General features: G+C 43.2%; 1 protein-coding gene across 3 annotated transcripts in view; it reads right to left on the reverse strand.

Moving 5' to 3' along the window:
* Window positions 1–19,527, reverse strand: part of Filip1 (filamin A interacting protein 1) — a 160,733-nt gene extending 141,206 nt beyond the window's left edge. For 2 of the 3 annotated variants that reach the window (XM_029543419.1, XM_029543418.1), the window contains exon 1: window positions 19,102–19,463. The gene's annotated coding sequence lies outside the window, so the exon portion shown is untranslated. Of the gene's footprint in view, window positions 1–19,101 lie in introns of all 3 variants that reach the window. The other variant, XM_021207023.2, reaches the window with a different exon arrangement.
* Window positions 19,528–21,419: the final 1,892 nt, after the last annotated feature.

The following is a 21,419-nucleotide window of genomic DNA, read 5'->3' on the forward strand; positions in this document are numbered from 1 at the left end:
GCCACAGAGATGGATGAAATTATGTCATTTATAGAAAAACAGGTGAAAGTGGAGACCATGTTAAGCATAATTGGTTACAAAGAGAAAGATGATTAGTGTTCCGTGTGGAAACTAGATGCAAATATTTAAATGTATAGGACATAAAAGTAAAGTGGGGGAGGCACTGAGAGGGGAGGAAGTCTAAATGAAGAAGCAGATTATTAGAGGGTAGTGGGAAAGAAGAATGACAAAGCAATGCATGTTTTCTCTCCTGTAGAATCTAGGCTTAGCTGCAACACACACGTCCACACCCACATCCTCATGTATGACAACATGAGCAGAAGCACAAGTATTTGGGTGGAGGAACCAGCAAGAGAAAGGAGGAGAGACAGGAGCATAGTAAGGGCAAACACAAGCAAAGTATAATGATATATATGACATAAATATCAACATGAGGGTCTACAGAGATGGCTCAGTGGTTAAGGGCACTGGTCTCTCTTCCAGAGGTCCTGAGTTCAATTCCCAGCAACCACATGGTAGCTCACAACCATCTGAAATAAGATATGGTGCTCTCTTCCACCATGCAGGTGTACATACAGATCCAGCATTTATGTACATTAAATAATAAATATTTTTTTAAATATCAACATGAAACATGAAACCTGTCTTTTTATACTAGCTTAATTTATTATTATTATTATTATTATTATTATTATTATTATTATTATTATTATTGTAGTCAATGAACTTAGAAGTAAAAATTTACAACTTCTCTATACCTCTTGAGTCCCACTGAAACACCAGGTCTTTTCTTTCTTCCAGGCCACATTTGCTCCAAAGGTTTTCTCTACAGCTAAACTGTATCTCCAGCTGTATATACTTTAAATACCTATTTGCAAAACTCCTTTCAAAAGCAAGCCATTGCTCTAATCTGTTTATTGTTGTTTATTTATTTACTTTGCTTTGCTGGAGGGTGAATCGAATGCCTTGTGCAGGCAAGTGGAACCTCCTCCACAACATACAGTGTAGGAGAAGGCCTCATGTAACCAAGATTCTGCCTCTTTCTTAATATAATTAAAGACTTTTGTAATCATTATACATATAGCATGCTGACCCTTTTCCTTAGTATAGTAGGTATTATCCTAGAATGGAGAAACAAATGCTAAAACCCGGGAAAGTTGATTCTGATCATCCTGCTGTTCCCAAGTTTCTGGTCTGGTCCCCACATTGACTGGTAATTTATTCTTCATAGTCAGTTGCACAAGAATCCAGAAGAAGCTTCAGGTCCCTCTTCCAGGGGAAACGCATCTCAGAGAATCACTAGGATTATAACTAGACAGGTTCATCGTTGTTAACTAAAGAGGTGGTTCAGCCATTAGGAGCACAAGCCTGTCTTTGAGAGAGGCATAGTTTGTTTCACAACACCCACATGGCTCTCACCAGGGCTTGTAACTCCAGGTCTGGGGAATTCAACACCCTCCTCTGGCCTCTGCACAACTGAGCACTCAATGTGCACAGACTCCCCACCCCCAACCCATTATTTAAAAATAAATAAATAAATAAAATATTTTTTAAATCCATATATTAACAAATGCATTCTGATTCATGCAGTTTTCATATATGTTAATGGTAAAGGATGTTCTGAGATTAACTGAAAACCACAGGAAGCAGACTTGGAAAAGAGGAAATGAGGCACAAGCACGGGATTTCGTGGAAGATGCCCTTGACAGCCTGACTGAGAAGGGGAAGGAGGCTTGCACATGGAGCCTGGTGTGACACATCACTAAGGGTAGCACACCAGAAGGAGACCAGTGATTCAAGTCGATCTCTGACTCTATGGTGAGGGCAAGGATGCAAGAAACTCAGCCCAAAACAAAACCAAACCATTCCCATCCCGCACATCACGATGTGATTGTATACAGGAGACATTGAAGGATAATACAAAACACAGGCACGAGAATATCATGGATAAACTATTCAAAGAAAGGGGACAGAGAAATGAGATCATTGGCTAATGTGTTGCTAGCTAAATTGGAACAATCACTGTAGAAAGAAGGGACGGGTTATAATGCCAACAGTAAATAGCTGAAACTGCTGATCTCACCACACAAACCCTACTGACACTGCCTGATCTTTGCATGAGTATGATAAAGCTTACTTTGTAAATTAGATACCAACCAGAGTTAATAACAAGATGGACTAAGTATAGCAATATATTGTAACAAAAGTCATACCAACTTGTTCTTTGTCTCTGTCTCTCTCTCTGTCTGTGTGTCTCTCCCCTTTGGGAAGCACTGGATATGTATCTCCTCCCTTCACCAGTCCTGTGCTTAGGGAGCACCGCTAAGAAACCAACAGTTACCTGAACACAGCACCAGGTACCAGACAGTTGGTCTTATAACAGAGATGGCTACTGATGATGACCTGGCAGGAAGTGTATCCAGCCTGGTCGATCCACATCCCCAGGCAGGACAGAGCTGGGAGGGACAGGTCACACCACTCAGAACAGTACTGCACATGTAACACATAGGAATGTACACTGCTGCAACTTTCTAAGTCATATTTTTCACGTGGCATCGTCTGAGGTACCGAGTGCTTCAAAGCTGAAAGAGCCAAATGGTACTTGCAGTACACAACAGTGCTTCATCCAGCAGTCACCGGGAAGAAGGCGGCAGAAAAGCACAGCCATGACCGCTGTTCAGACTCCCATTGTCGTTCACAGAATTGTGGGTAATATTTGGCCTCAGTCTTCACGCGTGAGTATGAGAAAGGTAAAAAGATCACAGGCTATCAAGATGGCTCAGGGAGTATAGAGCTGCTTGCCATTCATACCTGGCTCCTCAAGTTCAGTTTCTGGATTCAACAGGAAGGTGGAAGGGGAGAACCAACTCCTTAAAGTTTTCCTTTGAACTGCACATGTGACCTGCACAAGTGCGCGCGCGCGCGCACACACACACACACACACACACACACACATACATCAGGCACGCACACATAACGTAAATCAGTATGTGAAAAAGCACATTTGGAAAGACAAAGCCAACACGCACCGCTACTCATCTCGGCCGCAGGATCAAATAGCAAACGGCAGGCTTGTCATGAGGTCTAGCTGCAGGACAGGCTTTGCTCAAAACAGGGCTCTCCCAGAGGGAAGCAGGATGGGAGCACACGGACTCGGGGAAGATGCTACTTCCATCTCTGCTCTGCACCAGCCCACTCAGTGTCAAGCATCCGGGGATCGAGTACCTCCCTGTGGGAGGGGCTCCCGTTGTGGAGCACATCCACCCCACAGGACACTCCATAATGTGCGCTGTCAGCTTAGGCCTGGACCACAGCATCACTCAGGAAACAAGACTCTACGAAGATTCACTTACTACTTCAGCCTGTTAAGCCTGTTTCAAAACTTCAGTCTAGTAAATCTCCCTAGTAAATTCTACCAAAGAACTGAAAGAGAAGTATGCTGGCTGTTTTTGAAAATAAAATTCTTTAGGTCTGCCAGATTTGAGAACAATGGGAGGAAAAGAAAACAATGTGCTCTCAGAAGCATCCCGTGTATGTACACTCTCTTATTTTTCAAAATGGAAATGCACTTATTTTCCTTCTGATTATAAGCATATTGTCACATAATATTGAATCATTTTTCAGGAAGCCTGTCCCAGTTGAATTTCCCACCAGCATATATAGTGTCCATTTCCTGCTTCCACTAGTGTCGGAATGTTTTAGTCCTTTGTTAATGTGCTGGCTGAGATCGTATCAAATTCTTTTCATTTGAAGTTTTCATTCCCAGAAAGGTTGAACAGTCTTCCAAGGGCTTATTAGAATTATTTATGTCATTTATCCATTTCTTTCTAATGGCATTTTAAAAGAGATCCTTATTTTAAAGATATTGGTCTTCATTACTAAATCACAAATTGCTATTTAAATTTTAACTTTGTTCATGAAGGTTCTTTGTAATTTTTGTTTCATTTGTTTTGAACAAGACAGGGCCGCAAGGAGCCTAAGCTGGCCTTGAACTCAGTAAGTAGCTAAGACTGGCCTTAAAGTCCTGACCCTCTGGCTTCTCTCCCAGAGCATGGGCTTCTGGGCATCTTCATCCTTGGCCTGTTCTATTGGTGGTTTTGTTGTTTGTTTTTTCTTTCCCGTTTAAGAGTTTTCTCCAACTTTTACAGAGTCAAGTTTACTTGACTATCTGGTTTCACTGGGTTTTTAAAACCTTTTGTTTTACAAATATTTATGTGTCATGTATTGGCGTGTGTTCGTGTGCCACAGAGCATACTGGAGGTTAGAGGTCACCACGGAGGGCTTGGTTCTTTCCTTCCACCATGACTGGATGCAACTCAGTTTCATCAGGATTGGCAGCAATCCCCTTTGTCCACTGAGCCATGGTCACTGGCCCAACCTCCTGGGGTGTTTGTTCTTGATTAAGAAGGTCTCCCACACTCAGCTATTTACCTACTTTTACAATCTTATTCTTTTTTTTTTTTTTAAACTAAATTTCTGGTCTATCTACTGTGTATGATGGAGAAACTGTTTCTCTTCTCCAGAGTCATTTCAACCCTGTTGGTTAAATGACGCTGCCACCTCGGGTTTGATGTAACTCTGCTCTCCAACACTAAAACTGTATATGGCCAGGTTGGGGTTGGGTTGGGCTGGTTTTTACTTTCTATCTTTCTCCCCCCTTAATCTCCTCATCTCATGTAAACAGATTTTGATGCCACTGTGAAAGTGTTTCTAACTTACATAGTTCCAATTTGTTTAAGATTTATTTTATGATTCATCTTATGTGTATGTCTGTGTGTACACATGGAGGCAGGTATGCACAGAGGCCAGAAAAGGGTTTCGGATCACCTAAAGCTGGCTGGAAGCTGAGCGAGGGTCCTCTGTGAGAGCAGGAAGCTCCCTCACTAAGCCATCGCTCCAGCTCCTCAACTTTTCTTTTCATATGTGGTAAGGCAACACTTTCCACTTGTGCTTCGAAACCTCCCTAGCTGCTGGTGGAGTTTATTGGCTCAGCAGCCGTTGGGCACTTGAAGGATTCAATAGATGTAAGTATTTCGTCAAAGTGCACAAACTTATAAAAGGTCCAAAGCAAACACTTTTGTAGGATGCCTTCAGCACCCCTTCTCAAACATGGTGAGAGTGTTCACTGTTCTCAAAGAAAACTAGCAGTGTGCGTGGTATGGTTCAGGAATTTTCCTGTCCACAAATGCATATTTTCTGGGCTCATTAAACCCACTACAGTCTAAAGTGTGATGAAATGTGTGTATATAGCAGACTCTCTTCATGATATTTTTTATGACATTAAAATTATCACGTAGAGGAAAAACTACAACTTCCTAGCTCCACGTTTATCGTGTTATGCGGACTTGTCCCAACATCTCTGATAGCGGTGACTTTCAGTCCTGTTCATTTCTGCTTTGTTCCCTGGGATCTTGTTTGCCTGCCCTATTTCCCTTTCAACTTCAGCATTCCTGATTGACCAGAGCAAGAACCAATTTACCGCCTGTATCCCTGACACCCCTAAATGCAAGTGGTCCTGGTCACATGGTAGTGAGGCTGCGTTGCTTTCAGCTGTGTCCCTGTGAGAGAGTCCAGATGGTGGGTGCAATATTGACATAGCACCTCACCCTTGGCCCCTGTAGGCTGGTGAGTTTGAATGCATGCTTGTCATCTCGACGGCTGTTTGGGAAGGCTGTAGAACATTTAGATGCTGGTTCCTCACTGAAGTGGACATGAGGCCAGACCCTTAGCCCTCCCCGCACGTCCAGCTTCCTGAGTGTAGACGTGAGGGAAGAGCCAGGCTCCTGCTCTTGCGTAGCCACCAGTCATGATGGACTTTGCTTCCTAAAACTAAAGCTAAAATGAACCCTTCCTCCTTTAAGTCGCCATTGACAGGGTGTTTCGTCCCAGCCCATGAGCCTCAACAGATATTACCTAATGACTGAGTGCCGCCCATGGAATGTCCAGCAGGAGATGCTAAGACCTCCCATTCTCTGCTTGGACTTGGTATAACCTAGTTGCTTCGACACTGCATGGAAGTTGTGGCACTTCACAGCTTCCAGCGTTGCCTCTCCCCCACCTCAGTCCAACCTCCAAATCCTCCTTCCTGCTCCGACACGCTTTCTCATGTGGTAGAAGAATTCAGCTTTGTCGTGTCAGACCTACAGAGGCCAGCTGCTACTCAAGACCACTGTTTGCCATCCAGTGCCATGCCACTTGGATCCCGTGTTCTATCTGTCATACTCCCAGCTCAGCATCAGCCTAACCTCCCTTCTGGGCATATGAACTCGAGTGGGCCCCAGGGAATGTCCTTCAGCATAAGCAGATGAAGAGACCTCCCTCTAGGGTCACTGGCTTCCACATAGCCCAAATCCTTTTAAATCTCACGCAGTAACCGAGACAGCACAGTGAAGAGTGTATAGAAACAGAAATTGAAATGGTAATGTATCCCAGCCAGGCATCCAGCTGTAGGATCCCCGTCTTTCATTTGTACTATGTGGGAAACGAGAGCTCTGTTTTCGTCTAATTTGTCTCTCAACTGGACAAAATTCTTCACTTCTTAAGAAACCACGTGCCACTTTCATCTGGCTGCTCCCCACCCTTGTCCTCTCTGCTCTTTGAGCTCAGAGTTCCACGTGCTCGTCTTGGAAAGAGTCCATCCCAGTACATCACCAGGAACACATGCGCGCCCTGGGACGTTATTCCCTGGGAGCTGGGAATCTTGATGCACATTCCGGCATCGCTAAAATCTGGAGGAAGTGATGCAAGAAAAAAGGGGGAAAAAAAAAAGAAAGAAAGAAAGAAAGAAAAGCTGTGGCAAAGAGGGTGAAACCAAACAAGCCCGCTCAACATGTCCTCCGGGAGCAACACAGGGAGCATCCACACGGGTGGGGAGACTCCGTGGTGTTCATCAGCTGGAACTGTCAGCAAGGACATTCATTAAATGGCAGCTGTTGCTTCACCACTTGTAGGGGAGTGGAGCAATCCTAACTCCAAAATAGATTTCTGAGGATGAGAGCGTTTCCAGCTAATGACTGCAGGAGAAGCCTGGTTGTGAGGATTCTTTTTTTTTTTTTTTTTTTTTCATGAGCTTGTGGGAAACGAATGAGGAGCAAACAGTTGTCGTTCAGCCTGGAGATGGCTGAGTCTTGGACTATGGTATGCAGGTATGCCAAACAGCATTCTAGCTTGCTACCACAAAGGCCTGTGCACCTTGGGAGTCTGAGTGACAGTCCACCCTTCCACCCTCACTCACCTGGGAACATCAGCTGCTCAGGGAGGGTTGGTTTATTTTAGATTACTGTTTAGAAAAACCATTGCTCTGATTTTCTTTTCTTTTCTTTTTTTTTTTTTTTTTTTTTTTTTTTTTTTTTTTTTTTTTGCTATTACTTTCCTGTTGTGGGGTGGTAAATATGTGGAGCCTATCAATAATAAAAACAGATTGAGAATATTTACTTTCTCAAGTTCCTAGTATTTAATGAGTTCAATTTAACAAACACTGATCAGCAATTGTAGGTGATTCTAAAAGGCAGTTTAAAGTCATAACTGAGCCTATTTTAGGACACTGTTTTAGTTTGCATTTGAAAGTAGTCACAATAATCTCTCGCTTCCTATTTAGTTTCTGTTGTTTAGAGATATTTATAGCACAATGTGTGTCGCTGATTTTTATCTTAAGAAAGGCTCACTTAATTAGGTAAGGATGATAAATCCCCTTACAGGTATTCAAAGGCCTGTTCTGTGGAGCCTGAAAGTTACAGAATGTATCACATACAGAATTCTATACGTACTGTCTAAAAATGTAGATTTTTAAAAGTTCTTCAGACTGCATTCACCCACTGACCCGCCAGTCTCACAGGACCGAACAGCTTGCTTCCAGTGTACCTGCTGCTCTAGAACAGAACTGACGAATCCCTTCCTGTTGCTGTGGACCTCATTTGAGAAGCTGGGGTGTGGCGTGAAAGCCTAGACCAAGGACTTACAGGAAGAATGAAAGGGAAAAGCCGGACTTACAGGGCAAAGAAATGCCACGGATCTAAACAGGAGTGAAATCTGGTCAGAATGACTGGAACAGTAAAAAAAAAAAAAAAAAAAAAAAACCCACACCCAGCAGAAAGGCATCAGGTATTAAGCGGGCCACAAGGGAAGAAAAGACTGGACCTAAGGAGCAAAGTCACTGGGGAAAGTCTTGACCGAAAAAGGGTTCCTCAAACCAGATTACTCACTGGGAAAAGAGAAGCCAATGCACAGACCTAGTCCCTGGTCAAGCAAAACCCCAGGAGTGAGCATGAACCGCACCAAAGCCAGCTGCCACCAGACTCTGATGCCGAAACAAGGAGCAGCTGCTATTCAACACCTTATGCCCTCAGACCAACTCCAAAATAGCAGAGTGATTAAGAGCGGATGAGCACAGGCTGGGGAGTGCTGGCTCATTTCAGACCTGCCACCTGCTTGCTGTGGGGAGGGAGGCAGCCTCAATTTCCTCAGCCTCCCTAACTGTCAGATCGCTGGATACGAGTACCTATCGCATGCACCTATTTCACACAAAATGTCAGTGATTGCTCGCAGCTATGACATTTATTATTGGTAGAGATGAGTACACTAGGACTGGAGGCCTGAAGTTCAGGTCCTGGCTCTGGTCCTAGTTTACCTCTGTGCTACTTCTATAGAACCGAAGTGCAATCGCAAAAAACGACCAGGAAGCAGTTGCTGATCCTGAGTCAAGACACTAAAAGCTAAGTCCATCTATGATCCTGGGGTCCGTTGACCTAAGACAGAAATGCAGCCGCTAGGAGGTATGGGAAGAGCCCACAACCAAGCACTGGGCAGGCGCTGTTCCCAACCCAATGCTACCTTCAGGGGACTTGGAAACTTAATTCGTGAATACCAATTAGAGCCACACGAAAGCCCCCACCTAGGCCAACTTGGATGAGAATCTCTGGAGCTATAGATGTTTAATTCTCCCACGAGAATTAGATTCATAGGATTCCATTACCATTGCATAACATATACAATGTGACCTGTAAAATGTCCTACGTGAACACTTGGTCTCCAGATGGTAGTGTTGTCTTGGGAGGCTGGAACCTTTGGGGTTGTGGCCTCACAGGCAGCAGTGGGTAGCTGGGAATGGACTCTGGAAGGTGATATTTACTTTTGGTTTTCAGGCTGACAGCTCAGCTGCCTGATCTACCATGTTAAACTCTCTCAGTGCCACAGGCCAAGCCTCTACGGCTACCATGTCTTCCTGGCCATGATGACCATTCCTTCAGAAGCTATAAACCAGAGAAAATCTCTCCTCCCAACTTTCTTCTGTGGGTATGTCATCATAGTGCTAGAAGCATTGCTGATGCCTGAGTGTTAAGAACCGCCCCCAACGGATGGTGGGATAGTTCCCACTTGAGGTGAGTCTGCAGCTATCCAATCTCCAGCATCCGGCAAAGACAGCCCCAGAACCAAATCTACAAGGTCATTAGCGGCATAAAACCCAGAGTCTTCATTCCTGCTCGCTATCAGACTAGGCACAGAAGTACCAAGAGAATTAGCAGATCTTACAGAGGTCTCGGTAACTCTTAAGTATGATAAATTGTTAATATCTTCCACTTAAGAGGCATTCACTAAAGACCAGCGTGGAAAGTATCAGTCAGTTTTGTTGCCAAGAGGACTTTAGGGTAATTGAATGAGATGAGGAGAAGATTCCGGAAGCCAACCAGTCAAGCCCCTTCTCTCTGAAGGAGAGAACGCTTAAGTGTTTTCCTCCTTCGACAGTGTTGTCTTTTAACTCAAAAGCAGGGGAGGAAAAGGGGGTTAATTCTGAATTTGTTACAAGTGGATTTACAAACGAAGCAGAAAGCCTTGATGACAAAAAAAAAAGAAAGAAAGAAAAAGAAAAAAGAAAAAAGAAAAGAAAATCACATCTCTGCCTTTAATTTTTTTTTCCCATCATCTTGTATGAAACAAGTCTATGCCACAAAGGAAATAGAAGCTTTGCTTCAGGAAGATGTTCAGCCTGTAAGTCACAGGGCAAGTCCTGTGCATTAGCTAAGAGCATAACAATGAGTGGATACAGGGAGAAAGCATGAGGCTGTACTAACATAGTGGCCAAGACACTGCTCTCAACTTACAGAAGTTCTTGGAAGGCAGAACTTAGTTCTATTATGCATCTTCAGTTTATGTGAAACATTCTCTTCTGGGGGAAATTATTTGATTCACTGGGTAAACAAAGTATTTACAAACTCTGGCATGAGAAAAAGCAAAGCCCTGTATATGCTCCATCAAATGTTTATTTGCAACATGGAGAGAGGGCTCAGTGTTAGAAGCCCTTGCCGCTCTTACAGAGGATCTGAATGTAGTCCTCAGCACGCACACATTGGGCTGCTCACAAGTGTCTGTAACTCCAGCTCCTGAGATTCCAACAACTGTGGCTTCCATGGGCACCTGCAGTCACATGAGCATGCCTACACATGGGTATATACACATATATACATAAACCAAAATAATAAAAATATATATTATATTAAAACTCCCCCCTTTCAAATTGTTTTCCTTTTACTTCAGACAATCCAGAAGTTAAATGCCAACAGATGGACAGAAACTAAAAATTCTCCAATTATTTCTGAACAGTCAGATATTTAGCATCATGTAACTCTTGAATTAAGAAGATAAAAGATTGAAAAAAAAAGTAAAATGTCTTGGCAATGCTGCAGAGTGGCCATGCACCGACTGCAGAGTGTCAGGTAGCTAGGAATGTGGGTCCCACCTTTAATGCCAGAACTCAGGAAGCTGAGACAGGAGAATCACTAACTCTAGGCCAGCCAGCCTGGGCTACATAGTGAGACCTTGTCTCAAATAACACAAATTTTGAAAACTGTCAGGCAGTTGTTCTTAAACGGGTTCTCTGACCTATTCCGCTTGGCTTTGATGGGACAACTTCTTGCGAGTTGACAGTATCCAGACTGTCTTGGGAGAGAAAATCAGTGACTAAGACTTGCTTCTGTACTCTGTGCCCAGGTCTTCTACCTCTTCCTGGGTTATTAAATTCCATGAACCTTTGGAGCTTTTGGTTCTGCTTGGGGAGCTCTCTGGCAAAGGGCCCTTCAGTCTGTTTATTCTTTGCCCTTGGTGAACCTTCTGCAACTATAGAGGCAGCAGAGCCCTTCAGTGTTGAATTCTATACTCTCCCTAAAACACAGCTCAGGCACTGGATGTGGGCGTTACTCCTTGAGAGTCTGCCTACATTTCAAAAAGATGCTTGAACCAAGGCATAAAAATGGACAAATTGCCTGAGTTTGACTTTTATATTTACCACTGGGCAAGTTACTTAGCATGTATAAACATCATTTTCCTAATCTATGAGGTAGGGATAAAAATGATAGACCATTTTACCAATCTGTTTGAAGCCCTGAGTTCAAATTCCAACACTTAAAGAAAATTGAAGGTGGACTCATAGAACTTCTGTGAGAAGCAAATAAAACCATTCACATGCTATGCTTAGTGTGATGCCAAGCACAAGGTGTTCCTGTTATTATCATTATTTGTATATATTACACATGGTGGCATGTAAATGGTAATAGAGCCACTGTTATCACTATATTATGTATCAGAGGGGTCTGCAAAACGTGGGGCTTGAGTGCCCAGAAACTGATAAAACACCTGGTACACTGGGTGTCTGTTGATTGGGCAGAGTTTTGAAGGTGAGAATGTCTTACTAAAGTCGGGGCATCCCCTGAGAAGTGAACACCACGAACCCAGCTTAAGAGCAGAGCCAGCAGCAGGCTGTGAGTAAAACATCTGGTTTGGTGGTTCCCAACACAGCAGATAAGGTCCAAAATGGCAGTGTGTGCAAACCAAGCTTCCGTAATCCAAATACCAGCTTGCCCTTCATGACTGACCCTTCCTGAACCGTCAAGGAAGCCCAAAGAGCCTTGAACATCTCCAATGTCACTTCCCAAGACGTATAGGATAGCTAGGAGAACTCTGAGCTGGCAGAGATTGCTGGCTCTCCCCAGGGAGCCAACCATCTTTGTTTTCATTTTCATTTCATTGTTGTCACAGTAACTACAGGCTCCAGACAGAGGCCCATGGTGTCATTTCCTCGTGTGCCTCTACCGCTGCACTGAAATAGCATTATGAACTCAGCAATGCCTCTTCCCTTCCTGTTGTTCCATAGCACTCCAGCCCAGGCAGAAAGCTCTAAAACGAGTTACTCAAGACATAAGTATATTAAAGAAAAAGAAAGTTAATTTATCCCTATTACTGTGTTGCCTGTGACTCATGTGTGTCTGTGGGGGGAATTAGTTTTGCAAAACTCTTACAGACAAACAAGACAAGTTGGCAGTAACTTGATTGTCTTGGTGATGTCAGAAGTCCACTGTTTTCAATAAAATCATCTTCTGGTCTCCGATCTTTAGAAAGAAAAATGTTGTAAGAATGCATTTGACCGACCCTCCTGTGTCTGTTTTGTGACTTTCCTATATGAACAAATATATGAAAGTAAGGAATAGATAGTTCATTTATTGAGGTACCTGGGAGGACTGCAGCTACAATGATGACAAAAGAAAAAGAGCTATTCCTAAGTGCAGACACTTAAGGTCCTTGGCCACAGTGCAGCAAGCATTGTTTGCCCCCTGTTTAAGATAAAGCAATAGAGACTCGAGCTCAGAGGGGTGCTGGTTAGTTCATATTGTTGTTGCACCTACAGGGTTGCAGCCCCCTACAGCTCCTTGGGTACTTTCTCTAGCTCCTCCATTGGGGGCCCTGTGTTCAATCCAATAGCTGACTGTGAGCATCCACTTCTGTGTTTGCCAGGCACTGGCATAGCCTCACAAGAGGCCACTAACTATATCAGGGTCCCTTCAGCAGAATCTTGCTGGCATGTGCATTAGTATCTGGGTTTGGTGGCTGATGATGGGATGGATTCACAGATGGGGTAGTCTCTGGATAGTCCACCCTTTCATCTTAGCTCTAAATTTTGTCTCTGAGCTCGTGTCTCTAGCTGCATATATAGCAGAAGATGGCCTAATCGACCATCATTGGGAAGAGAGGTCCCTTGGTCTTGCAAACTTTATATGACCCAGCACAGGGGAAGGCCAGGGCCAAGTAGTGGGAGTGGGTGGGTAGGGGAGCAGGGGTGTGTATAGGGAACTTTCGGGATAGCATTTGAAATGTAAATAAAGAAAATAATAATTAAAAAAAGTACGCAGCGGGGGGGGGGGAAGATAAGCAATAGGTAACAGCACTTAAGCAAGAAACTTGAACTGGAAAAATCCTTAAACTTTAAATGCTCAATTCAAGTCAAATTGCTTGAGATAAATTCTGTCCTAGCTTTAAAATATCCTTTGGTTTGTCTTCCACAAGCCCCCAGAAACACATAAATCACCCAGTATTACACATTGACACCATTTCCCAAAAAAGGACAAGCACACAAACTTACACCATGCTTCTTCGGTATCGCTGTGGCTTAAATGAAGCCCGCAGGGGTGGGGAACACGGGGCACTAGCAAAGCCTCATGACTTCATTTCTCTGCCCAGAGTTTCTCAAGTTGTCCATCGGATGTTTAACAGTGAAACACTTCTCAATTCAGGGTTGACTTTCCTCCTGAGTTCTGTCACAACAGGATGCCTGGCCTTTGAAATGAAACTGCTCCGGCTACTACCAGAGAAACTTGTATTCTGCCAACTGACTTTCCCTTTTCTCCTTAGGGAAAGAGTGAGATTGGCCATTTAAGGAAAAAAAATATAACTCAGTTTGCTTTCCTTGATTCTTATATTTTGGCCTTAGAATCTCTGTAGTGTACTTGCAAAACCAAGAACGGGGCTTTCCCCTCCCCACCTCCACCCCGCCTTTCCATATGTATGTCTTGCTCCCTGCTTCATTCTTTCCTTCTTCATATCATGTTTTCACTGGAGAACAATTCCCAACCCCAGCTTGCTGCATCATCATTACAAACTCTTCCTGCCAACTCGGGAGCTGGAATAGAATTGACAAGTGGAAACCATAGCCAGCCCTCACAATGTTTAGTGCTACTCTCTGGGCTTAGAAGACCCTGGTAAGAGTGCTTCATGTATTTTTTGTTAAATTAGGTTCATACAATGAACCACATATGCATAAGCATCTTTGTAACATAACACCACTTCTGTTTGTCTGGTGGGAGACTTCCTTGTCATTTTTAAGACTGACTAGAGTGAAGAGCAAGGAGTAGCAAGGATTCACCTCGACTTGGTAAGCTCGAAGTCAGCCTGAGGTGACCTTTTTTGTTTGTTTTTTTTTGTTTTTCAGTTTACCTGTTACTAGGTTAGTGAAACAAAACAAGCCATCTAAGGAAAGAAATAAAGAATAATAACTGTAATATCATCCCCTCCATAGTCTTCAGTGCTCTGCATTCCCCAGTGTAGCTGGATGTGGAAGAGACAGCCAAGCACTACTAAGTATAAAGACATTTTATCTCCAAGTGCAAATATAGAAACAAGAACAGTCTATCCTGTGGGTGATTTCTTAACCTTTTTAGTAATGCTTCTAGAAGACACCGACTGCTGAGTGATAACGGGGGTGGGGGTGGGGGTGGGGGGGTTGCAGCATAAATTCCATCTGGAATTATTGGCCGCTCTTCAAATTGTGTCTGCTTAGGGCGCCCAGCAGCAGAGAATGTCCCAACCCAGATTCCAATGTAAAGAATGAGTTCTCCTGCCTTTCTTACCGTGGGGAGCTTCAGTTTACAAGCCATCCAAGAACTTCGTGTGCAGCAAGGATTGAAATGATTACACTTAAAATGTGGCAGGGAAGGTGAGACTAGATTTGTTGGACAACCTATCAGACACATACCTGTGGTATTAGCTGTTCAATCTTCACACAACTCTATGAGGACAAAACACTGTAACCCTCAGGTAAGGGAACTGAAGCCCAGGGAATCTGTCCAAGGCCAAAGTGAACTGAAATCTGAGCCCAGGTCACCAGGCTTGCCTGACACTTGTTCCTGACTCCTCTTCCATGACAGGGTCCTTACTCTTAGATCTCTTATCAGACTCAAGGAAGCATAATTTATTTCATTAGCTTATCTTTTATTCCATTGGCATGTACTAAAATATTGCATAAATTAATTTATAGTGTAGGTTTTATATCACTTTTCTAAATTGTTACCAATAATTTTCTTTTAACCATTCTTGTTAAAGCAGATCTTAACCTAAGCTTGCCTAGTAGACCCATAGCTTTTTATTTAAAAACATAAAGTGTGCACTAAACTCGATAATACTCTAAGTTGAAGGCATCTGCTATCCTATTATTATCTCTGTTTTTAATGCTCATCTGTAGGATGGAGAGAAGGCCCTGTGATTAAGAATACTCCCTGACTTTGCAGGGTTCAGTTCCCGGCACTCAATGGTGATGGTGTGAAGCTCAGGGTTCCAGGAAATTAAGTGCCCTCTTCTGGTTTCCTCAGGCACCATCACCCATATGGCATACATTCACACAGATGCAAACTCATGAACCTAAGTAAAAATGTCTTGGGTGGGGGTGGTGCGTATTGGGCACATATTTGTCTTGCAAAGGATATAAGTTCAATTCTAAGCACCTATGTCAGGCAGCTCATAATGGCCTACAATTCCAGCTCCTGAAAGCTCCCACACCTCTGACCTTACCAGGCACCTGAGAGCGTGCACACACACATGAGCACACACACACTAAAAATAATAATAAAGGCATTTTAAAGAGAAGTGCTCATCTAAAACACAAATAGAGTATAACACAAAGTACACTACTTAGAATGCATAAACCCCAACATCTCGCCCCTAAAGAATAACTAAAAACTATAAACCAGGCAGAGACCACTACTTATTGAATATATTCACTATTTCACAAATCCCAATAGAAAACTACCTTAGAATATGAAGGGAATCTGTTTGTTGTGGAGAATACAGAGCAAATAGCTTCAAAAGCCTCATGCATTCTTGTTCTCTCGCAGCAAGGCTGCAGGTTTCATGAACGATTGAAAGTACTACCAAGAAACAGCTGTGTTTTAAATACGTAAGAAGAAAATATTTTAAATGACCATGATATTTAAACGTTTTGTTGTTCATGGCCAGAGTTTAATCCATGACTCATAGAGTCCTGATTTAAGTGAATTGACCAAAGGTAACCATACACAAAATCTGGCCTTAAAAGATGACTTAAAAAATAGGAGCTACAGAATTTAGGGGTTTAGCAAATTTAGGTTCATAAACAGAATGTAGGTAAATAGATGTCCTTTTGGTATCATTTGTGAGGCGTGCAATATCATTCTCACTGTTAGATTCGTAAACACTGTTGAGCTTGGCAAAACTATGAAGATTTTTTTTTCAGTGAGAAAAATTTTAGGTAAGACACTTTTAGCCATACTTCTAGTTGGTTTTCTTGATTTTATACTTCCTCACGTGGTCATCATTAGAAATCTGTAGCCTAGGAAGTTAATAGATCATCTACTGTGTACATGGGACCAAGACACTCCAGAGCTATCAAGATTTCACAAAACAGTCCCAGCCTGAATGAGGCCAAGCCTACAATGAAGGATGCTAATTCAAACAGCGTCCAAGTGTCCAAACTAAGGAGTCACTTCCAAAATCACTGTGAAGATGGAAGGCAATGGTCTGAGTCTGAGAAGATGAACAAGGTCTCTACTGGAGCAGAGTGTGTCCCAGGCAAGGCAAGTGGCAAGAAAAAGAGCAAAGTCTTCAAATGGTCACCCTGCCTGGGTCTGAAGAATGGTCTGTAACCTGAAGTCCCTGGAGCCAGGGGACCTTGCTGCTGAGTAGTGAGAATGAAACTGGAAAAGTTAAGTGGATGTCAGGTGATCATAGGTTTTCAAAATCTCCAGCCTTGGTGTTTGGCAGCAGCAAGGAGTTGGTGGTCTACTGAATGCCCAAACGCATAGACAGACAAGCACAGCAAAGTGGAGATATTTCCCCCCAGTCACCAGCAGCATGGTTTCCATGGTAATGAGGCTGAACGTGGGCAGCAGTAGCATAGCCAGACTAAGGAGAACAACAGTGGAGTCCAACCACTCTTGTGAGGGAAGGGAAGAGAGGACACTCCAAAACAGCACACAAACATGCCCTCGAGTGAATCAGAGGATGGATACTCTACTCACTCACGGACTGTGATGTTTTGTTCAGACCGTGGTGGAAACCACGTGGTTGAACCTTAGCACTTCTTAATTCTCACGAGGGAACTTAGAACCTTCAAAACAATTAATGATACTCAAGACTCCACTTCAGCAGGCATGGCTTTCCTTTCACTCAGGGCAGAGCACTGTGCTGATATCTAAAAGGTGTCTCACTGATGCCAGAGAGTACCGAGTGCCTCAAACTGATGGTAGATTCCACGGGCACACGGAAGCCAGCAATGTAACCCTCCCTAGGATTAAGAGCATCAACTTCTGACTTTATATAAATCTCTCAAGACAAAGATATATTTTATCTCCAGCAAAAGTTTCCTCTCCAACCTGGAGGATACCAGCATGCCCACTCACTATCATGTGCATGCTGGTGACATAGGATTAGCTCATTAAACTAAGCACATAATCAGAACTATGTAGCATGATATACATTGAAATGACAGCATTATTTCTTTTTCCTAACACACACTGTTTAATCATCAATTGACTATAGGAACATCTGCTTACAAGGCTTACATATCATTTGCCAAAGAGATTCTTTTCCAAACGGGTTTATAGAGGATCAGATATTTTTTAATGATTTTTTAATTTTATTTTATGTACATTGGTGTTTTGCCTACATGTATGTCAATGTGAGGGTATTGGAGCCTCCTGGAAATGGAGTTAGAGACAGTTGTGAGCTGCCATGTGGGTGCTGGAAATTGAACTCTGGTCCTCCGGAAGAGTGTCCAGTGCTCAACTGCTAAGCCATCTCTCCAGCCACTGGAAATTCTTTTTTTTTTTTTTACATTGACAAAATAGACACAGATACATTTTTTGTTTTATCTTTAAAGGCAGTCTTACTCTGTAGCCAGGCTAGACTAAAATTTACTGTGTAGCTACTATGTCACTCAGGTTAGCTTTGAACTCACAGCAATCTTCCTGCCTCAGTCTCTCCATTTACTGGATTACACGTATGAGCTTCCAAGTTCAGTGTACAATGAATTAAAAAAAAAAAAAAAACGTTCTTCAGTATTTTAATTTGACCTTACTCTTGGGTTTATTCATCCAAACTCTCTGGATTATTTGAAGAAATAATCCATCCTCTTATGCAAATTTGGTCCCAACGACAAACCACCAGGAATCAATACTGACTGTGTCAGTGGTTTATAGCCACAAGCTGTGAGACTAACATGAAACTGTTCTGTGTAAGCAATCCTGATTAAAGTGCATGTCACCTTCTGGAAGGGGAGACTATATACCCTCTGAGGATGCCAGAACTTCCTTCACACAACTGGAAATACACTCTTACTCACACCCACACAGCTTATGAAAAGATTGAGTTTTTTTCCTTAAAAAAAATTCTAAGTTTCTTAAAGCAGAATCTATTATCTGCACAAAGGCAATCACTCAATTTAATTAGTTTAAGTAACACAACATTCTCAGTGAATCAGCAGCAGGCATATTTTGCACGAGTCAGATGCATTTGGGCAACTGCAGGCAAATGAGGTCAGAACCAGCACAAGGTGTCCTGGTGCAATCAGAGAACCCAGCAAACCGAGCCCACAAAGAAGCGGGTCAACAGCACAGCAGCGCGGGACAGCATACAGGACTTTCCTTGGTTCCCTCACAAGCTGCTTAGCCAGTTTCAGCAAATAACAGCTATTTTGTCCCTGGGAAAATGTCCCCTCCATGCCTTAGCTAGTTACCCTGGTTGTACTTTCGTCATATTTCTATTACCTGCACAAACATGAATAACTCAGCAGGGCTAACTTGATGACTATTAAGATATCACAAAGTGTTGTCTTTAAAAGGGAATCGGTATGACTGTGAGAACGAGAAAAAGGGTTTTTTTTTTTTTTTGTAATTCACACTGATTCTAATAATTCCTACACGTGCAGGGGCCAAGCAAGAGACAAAGCAGAATTGGAGCGAACCTTCTTCTTGGGGAAAAGAGATTTCTTAACAGTAAGTAGCTACTTGGGGGGCATGGGGGATGTCTTACCTGTTGTCGTCTCCTTTAATCAAAGGTGTGTTCTTTCTCCGCTGGTTTATCCCTTGAAGAACCCAGTGGCTTGTCCCACAGTCCAAGATTGAGTCCTGAAAAACTAGCCAGTCCAAAAGAAGACTGAGGGGGGGAAAAACCGCTTTTCCCACTCTGCTGGGACTAGCCAGTAGCTGAAGTCATACAGGAAACGGACAGAGTAGCTGCAGCTTCTCCTTCAGTCAGGATCAGCAGGAATTGGAAGTCGCCTATCTCCCACCCGGACTTTTGTTTCAAAGTTTTTTCAACTGTTGCTAGGTGTTGTTGGGTTCTGAGATTAGGTTTCTCCTCTGCTGTTCCCCGCACACTGTCAGCGCGGTGACTTTGTTGGGGCGCTGAGCTGCTCGTGCTATATTTAACCAGTGTTCTCAGCGAGGCTAGCCTGTCAACAGCTGAGAAGTTTGCAGCCGGCCCTGCTCAGTTCCTAGGCAGCTGGGTTCTCAGCCCAGCATCCGTGCTCACCCCGGAAAGATCCCGGGGAAGCCGACAGACCCTTTTAAGGACCTCTGCTCATTTCACAGAGGTAATTACTGTTTGCAGACTGCGAAGTGGGACTTGGCTTTATAAATCTGAGAAGAAACAGAGCGGCAGTTGTCTTGGGCAGAGCAATTTCCCAAGGCAATAGTCTTCTCAGTTAGACTCTTAGATAAGTGTTTTTTTTTTTTTTAATGCATTTAATAGTGTGCCGCAACGGTTGAGAAAAATCACAGTAAGAGATCATTTCCTAACAGCTTTCATCATTGGAGAGTTATATTTATAGCTTGATCCCTTACTCTCAAAAGATGTGTCCTGCTGTATAGATGAGTGTTTTTCAAATAAGGCTACCGTACAGGAATGTCGACAGCGCTAGGAATATGAAAGTCAAGGCAGGAAGGAAACTCTTACTATTTCCACTCAAGCCATTCATTCAAAGCAGCACATGGCAAACACCCCAGAAACACCAGGACTGGAGACCTCTCACTAGTGGTTGACAAGCTTGAGTCACCATTAACCCTCCATCCTCCAAAGCCAGTGAGCAAACGCAGCCAAGCTGAACTTCAAGTCTGGAGATGTTTCCTCTACTTCATTCTGTAGTGTAGAAAAGGACAAGCCTCCCAGGTTTAAGATCTATAAAATATGTGTGATTAGCGCTCTAATTTACTATGTACATACGGGAAATTAATGGTGTTCAGGGCTGCCACAGAACCTTCCTTGAATATTGCCCTGACAAAGCTCTCAACAATATCCTTTTTAAATTTCACATGTTCAGGCTCAGTTTTTCTAGGTCTGAAGTAACCATTAAGTAAAGGGGGGGGGGGGAGAAGGAAGGAGAAGTGGGGGTGGGGGGAAGCTCAACAGGTAAACCATGAACTCCGGACCCACAACTACAGAAAGATGGCAGGAATACACAAAGTTGCCCTCTGACCTCTACATTTGTGCCCTGGCACACATGCCCTCATAGCATATACATACAATGACAACAAATAAATAAAATGTTTAAAGGGAGAAACTGCTGTTAAGCTTTTGTGTGAATGTAGCTGTACCTTCTAGAACAATAATCGATACTTCATTCACAGTCCCTACAATGGATTGCCTATTCATGGTCACTAAAAGTAAATTCTGATATAGGTGGAAATTATGAGACCAGGCTATATAGATGATTCAGAACCATCAGGAGCGCAATGGTTGTTGTTATGTTGTTGTTGTTGTTGTTGTTGTTGTTGTTGTGTGCCTGCCTGTAAGAGCCTAGAACATTCCAGCAAAAGAGTAATGTGGCTATTTCTTCCACAAATATCCGTAAAGAGCTTTTGGATTTGTTTTGTTTTGTCATATGGAAAGCGAATCCCCTGCTGTTATTTACGTTAGCCTTTGGATTAGCTGACCACTCTTGCTATTAGTGTTAAACAATGTGGCGGCGGTAAGCCAAAGCATGCAGGCTATGACTTACAATCAGATACTGTTGCCTCCTTCAGACTATGTTCTTTTGACTTTTCTCCTGAGACAGGCAGGGTCTTTGGAGTGCTGAGTCTTCTGCTTGTGTAGACCAGGATGGTCTCTAACTCACAGAGCCCTGCCTGCCTCTGCTTCCTGAGTTCCTGTGTGCTGGCAGGAGGCCGGAGCCACCACACCCAGCTGATTAAACTGTTATGCTAGCACACAAACATAACTGATGAGTAGTCTACATACAGCACATGCTCTCTCTCTCTCTCTCTCTCTCTCTCTCTCTCTCTCTCTCTCTCTCTNTNTGTGTGTGTGTGTGTGTGTGTGTGTGTGTGTGTGTGTGTGTGTGTGTGTATACC

The sequence above is a fragment of the Mus pahari genome, chromosome 10 (assembly GCF_900095145.1).
Source record: "Mus pahari chromosome 10, PAHARI_EIJ_v1.1, whole genome shotgun sequence".
Classification (NCBI taxonomy): domain Eukaryota; kingdom Metazoa; phylum Chordata; class Mammalia; order Rodentia; family Muridae; genus Mus; species Mus pahari.